We start from the raw sequence: 6,000 nt of genomic DNA, 5'->3' as shown, positions 1-6,000 counted from the left end.
GAAATTCTCAGAAGGAAGGAAAGAAAGAAAGAAAACAATATTTAAGGTAGTGTTCAAATCTACAAGTCTGCCCTTCAAGGTAGGATTGAGGATTGGGGATAAAATTTTCATTGATACTTACAATATTATAGAAAATAAAACTTTGGAATACCATTTTTATTTGGCAATTACTTTTCAGACATAGATAACTGAGAGGATACCAGTTATAAAACTGCAAAAAGTAAATAAATTGAATGAGGTACTAAAAAAAAGAGGACCACAGAAGAAATGAGGAATGGCAGGCTTCCCTATGCACTGTCATGACCCTTCCAAAATGCTCCAAGCACTCCCAATTCAAAAGCCAGAATGGGGCTAGAGCAACAGCTCAGTCAGTAAAGTACCTGCAGTGAAGACGGGAGTTTGGGCTTCCAGCAGCCACTTAAAGGCTGGGTGTGGTGGCACACTACTATAATCCCACTACTGAGGAGACAGAGACAGAAGGATGCTTTGACACTACCTAGTAAAACTGCCTAGCTAACCTGTGAGCCCTAGATTCAGTGAGAGACCTCATCTCAAAACATAAGGTGGTGGGCAATTGAGGAAAACATCCAACATTGCCTCCCTCCCACCCTCCCACCCTCCCACCCTCCCTCCTCCCCTTTCTCTCTGTGTAATGTAAATTTTAAAATCTTAATGACAAAAAGTTCCACAGGTATAGCAGCCATTCCCAAAATCAATAAAACCTTAGGAAAAAACACTCTGAACTTCAAATCAAAAGAATATTTCATTTCTACTACATCTTGAGGTTAGAAGAAACCTCAACTACAGAAGTTGAAAATCGACATATTTTAACCAATTACAGATGTTTAGAAGGAAAGAATCATATGAAATATTACAAAGTATAAAGCCTCAAAAATTCCACATTACCAGGCATTAAAGACTAGATTTAATTAATAGCTCAGTTATTTAGAATAGATGTTAAATATCTTAATATTTCTAAAATATACATATTTAAGGCTGAAAAGATTGATCAATAGGTAGGAGCACTTGCTTAATACAAACATGAGGACCTGAGTTCAGACCCAAGTGAAAAGTTGGGCATAGGCACATAAGCATCTCTAACTCTAGTGCTGTGGGGAGCAGAGGTGAGAACTGACAAGGCTTGCTGGCTACCAACCACCTAGCTCCAGGGTCAATGCGATACCATCTCAAAGGAATTGAGCAGAGAATGACAGAAAAGGACACCCACTATCATCCTCTGATCTCCAAGCAAGCACAGGGATACATGTACCCACACCCCCACATGCATACAATATACATACATACACCATACTAAACATATACATATATACATACACTCACACAAAAATAAAAAAATATTTCTTATAGTGTTTTTATATATTAAACAGATATTACTTGTTTCTAATCAATTGTACATTTCTACTTTTAAAAAATCTGCTTTATTCATTTCCCATGCAGAGCAACATGCCCAAGTTTTGGTGTGACTACTGCAATGCCATCTTAGTCAGGGTTCTATTGCTCTGAAGAGACACCTTGACCAAGGCAGGTTTTATAAAAGAAAGCATTTCATTGGGGGCTTGATTACAATTTCAGAGTTTAGTTCATTATCATCACGGTGGCACACAAGCAGAAATGGTACTGGAGAAATAGCTGAGAGCTATATACTGATCTGCTAGCCAAGAGAGAGATGCTAGGCTTGGCTTGGGCTTTTGAAACCTCAAAGAAAGTCCATCCCACACTTCCTCCAACATGGCCACACCTCCCAATCCTTTCAAATATTGCTACTCTCTGGTGACCAAGCATTTGTATCTATGAGCCTATGAGGGACATTCTTACTCAAGCCACCACAAATACATACCTTACCCATGATTGTCTATCTATGAGAAAGACACATTACTACAGTAGTAGGAAACACTAAGAGAATGTGAAAGACTACGACCAGAAATAGATGGAGGAACAGGCCAAGAGCCTGGTTGGCAAAACAGCAAATGAATTTCAATAACTAAAGATACCTCCAGCTCCATCTCTGCTCCTCTCTCTGCAGGGACCATGATCCTGCTTCCTCCCAGTCTCTGGTTCTTCTTACCCTGGTATGGTACCACACCCCACATGACAGACCGTCCCATGATGCCAATGATAGACCCTCCTGGGATGATGCCCAAGGGACTGGCTCCTGGAATAGGGCCAACCACATGCCCACGATACCCAGATCTCCAATTATGAGACCTCCCATTAGTGCTATGACAGTGCCCACTGGGACTGGCATGACCCAGCTAGACATATATAGAGCAGATGGGTTCCTTATTAGTTTTGTATTACTTGTTCTGCTTCATCAGGAGATCCCAGTGCTGAGCCTGATTGTGTTTTAGCTTCATGATTAAAAAAAGGATGTCCCCCTTCCTAGCAAGAGAATAGTTTTGAAAGAGAAAAGTTGGATAAAAAGGTGAAGTTGTCACTTGCATTATAAAATGTGAAAGAAAACTGTCAGGTGTTTTAGTTTTTAAAAATCGGCTTTAAAGTCAAAATAACTGAAACTATTGTTATGGGGTAGCTGAATGTTCAAATGTGTGCTAGGATAAATAGAACCCTAGGTCCAATTTCCTGTACACATACACACACACACACACACACACACACACACACACACACACACTTACTTCAGAAAGGGGTAGAAAAACAAACTTCTTTTTCTAAATGTATTTCTTCATGTTTTGCCTGCATGTGTGTATGTGCACCGCATGCATGCCTAATTCTCATGGAGGTCAGAAGAAGGTGTTCCATCTCCTGGAAATGGAGTTGTGGACAGTTGTGAGCCACCATGTGGGTACTGGAAACTGAACCCAGGTCCACTGCATGCTCTTGATCACTGGGGCTATGTTTCTAGTCCCAACAAGCTACACTTTAGAATTGCCATATACTGTTTTGTTTTATTTTGTTTTACCTATTTGCTTATTTACTTATTTATTTGGGGACTAGACACTGAAATGAGGGCCCTGAGTACATGTTCCGAACTACATACCCAGCCTTTCTCTTTCTGATTTTACCGAGAAAAGAATGCCATTAATGTTTAAACAACATAAAGCATACAGAGAAAAGCTTCAATTCATTCTGCTGATTTTGTTTAATAGGCACATCTTTTCCTACATATTTACAGTCAACAGACATGGGAACTAGACATACAAGAAGAATCTAAGAAAGTTGATAATTGCTAGCTGTAGTTCTCTGGCAGAACCACCAGGTCAGCAGTATGTGGGCAATTGCTTGCCTGCAACATTCCTGGAAATCCTTTCAAACAAAATCTTGTATTTTACAGAACACTTGAAAAATTACTGAAAAGGTGTAAATGTCAATTATTATGTACACTTTCAAAGACATATTTAAGGTTTCCCTGTCTTTACTAAAGGCCACGGTGAGACCCTTTGAATGACTTTCTACTGTCACACTTTATTTTCTCTCATAAAGAATATTTAACTAAGGCCAGGAATGTGCCCACATCTATAAACTTGGAGAGAACTTGAGAGGCTGAGGCAGTAGAATCACCGTAAATTTGAACCAACCTGAGCTACATAAAGATCTCTAGGAAAGCCTGGGGCTACCCAGTAAGTTCTATATTAAGCTAGTTTATAGAGCAAACCCTACCATCAAACCTTCTAACTGTTAGGCAGGTCCACAGCCCTGACTAACCGCTTTCTGGTGGCACAGCCCCTACTCTCTTTTGGCTTCCTTAGTGCATGCAGCCTCTGCCTCTCCTGCTTCCAGCTCCAGTCAAGCCAGGCCCTTACCCAACAAGAACCAAAGAGAAAATACCTGTTTATGTCAGTTATGCTGAAAGCAAAATCAAAACACAGCAACAAAAGAAAGACTATGTAAACTTTATCAAACGTTTAGGAATGTGTGCAGTAGGGACTAGAGACACGGTTCAGCAGTAAGAGCACACCGGCTCTGTTCTTACAGCAGCCTGGACGTTCAGTTCCCAATATGCACATCAAATATCTCCAAACACCTCTATGTACAGCTCCAGGGAATCTGCAGCCACCTACATACATTGAGTTTTCCTTGTTTGTTTGTTTGTTTGTTTGTAGTATTTGCACTGGAGCCAGGCATGGTGCATGCTTTTAGGGCCAGCAGGCAGAGGCAGATGGATCTCTGAGTTTGAGGCCAGCCTGGTTTACAGACGAAGTTCCAGGACAGCCAGGGCAGAAACACTCTTATCTTGTAAAGCAAATTTAAAAAAAAAAAAATGTATTTATGCAACAGAGGATATTACTCAGAAGTAAAGTGACAATCTATAAAATGGGAAGGACAAAGATGAAGGCCTGCTATCTAGAGCACATGAAGAAATCTTATAGCTCAGGAACAAAAAGATAGTAAAATCAGCAAAGACTGAAAAGGCAGATCTCCAAAAAGAATGGACAAATCACCAAAGGTACATGAAGGATGCCACGATCAGTCAGTAGAGAAAAAGTAAATTTAACTGTGACTTCATTCGATATGTACAAGGGTGACTATAGTTTTTTAAATGGCCCCAACCCCTCAAACATTACTAGTGAGAATGTAAACTAGTTCACCTGTTATGGAAAACAAGTTGGTGGTTCATCGAGAAGTGGAATAGGATTTATTTTGTGACCAAGCAATTCTACTCCTAAGCATAAACCCCAAACAGGTGCTCAAACAAATGCATGTGCAGGCACGCTCACAACAACCGAACGGAAGACAGAACCCACATGCCTACTAACAGATGAATAGAACAAATCACAGTATGTAAACACAATTGAATCATTCGACCAGAAAAACAACCTTGGAAAACACATGCCAAGTGAGAGGAGTAAAACACAAAAGGCCACAGATTACATAATCCTGTTTTGTGCAAGCTACAGACCAGGCAAGGAAACAGACGGCTCCTAGGAGTGAGGCTGAGAACAGGCGCTGCATTTCCTTCCTGGAATCAGAGTGACACCTGCACAGCACTACAAATGTACAAACCGCACCAAAGTCTCCATTTTAAAATGGTCAGTTTTATGCAATTAACTTAGATTTATCCATTTGGTGTGGGAGGTTTTTTTTTTTTTTTTTAGGATATTGCTTTTTTTTTTTTTTATTACGTATTTTCCTCAATTACATTTCCAATGCTATCCCAAAAGTCCCCCATACCCCCCCCCACTTCCCTACCCACCCATTCCCATTCTTTTGGCCCTGGCATTCCCCTGTATTGGGGCATATAAAGTTTGCAAATCCAATGGGCCTCTCTTTCCAGTGATGGCCGACTAGGCCATCTTTTGATACAAATGCAGCTAGAGACAAGAGCTCCGGGGTACTGGTTAGTTCATCATGTTGTTCCAACTATAGGGTTACAGATCCCTTTAGCTCCTTGGGTACTTTCTCTAGCTTCTCCATTGGGAGCCCTGTGATCCATCCAATAGCTGACTGTGAGCATCCAGCTGTGTTTGTTTGGCCCCGGCATAGTTTCACAAGAGAGAGCTATATCTGGGTCCTTTCAGCAAAATCTTGCTAGTGTATGCAATGGTGTCAGCGTTTGGAAGCTGATTATGGGATGGATCCCTGGATATGGCAGTCTCTAGATGGTCCATCCTTTCATCACAGCTCCAAACTTTGTCTCTGTAATTCCTTCCATGGGTGTTTTGTTCCCACTTGTAAGAAGGGGCACAGTGTCCACACTTTGGTCTTCATTCTTCTTGAGTTTCATGCGTTTAGCAAATTGTATCTTATATCTTGGGTATCCTAAGTTTTGGGCTAATATCCACTATCAGTGAATACATATTGTGTGAGTTCCTTTGTGATTGTGTTACCTCACTCAAGATGATGCCCTCCAGGTCCATCCATTTGGCTAGGAATTTCATAAATTCATTCTTTTTAATAGCTGAGTAGTACTCCATTGTGTAAATGTACCATATTTTCTGTATCCATTATCCAATATATATAAAGAACTCAAGAAGGTGGACTCCAGAAAGTCAAATAACCCCATTAAAAAATGGGGCTCAG

General features: G+C 40.6%; 1 protein-coding gene across 1 annotated transcript in view; it reads right to left on the bottom strand.

Moving 5' to 3' along the window:
- Positions 1–6,000, bottom strand: part of Mnat1 (MNAT1 component of CDK activating kinase) — a 145,031-nt gene that overhangs the window by 101,704 nt on the left and 37,327 nt on the right. The gene's annotated exons all lie outside the window — the stretch shown is intronic.

Source organism: Mus caroli, unplaced genomic scaffold (assembly GCF_978045245.1).
Source record: "Mus caroli unplaced genomic scaffold, Mus_caroli_1 scaffold_14, whole genome shotgun sequence".
NCBI classification, from domain to species: Eukaryota; Metazoa; Chordata; class Mammalia; order Rodentia; family Muridae; genus Mus; species Mus caroli.
The sequence above is the reverse complement of the archived record's forward strand: the minus strand, read 5'-3'. Positions and strand labels throughout refer to the sequence as shown.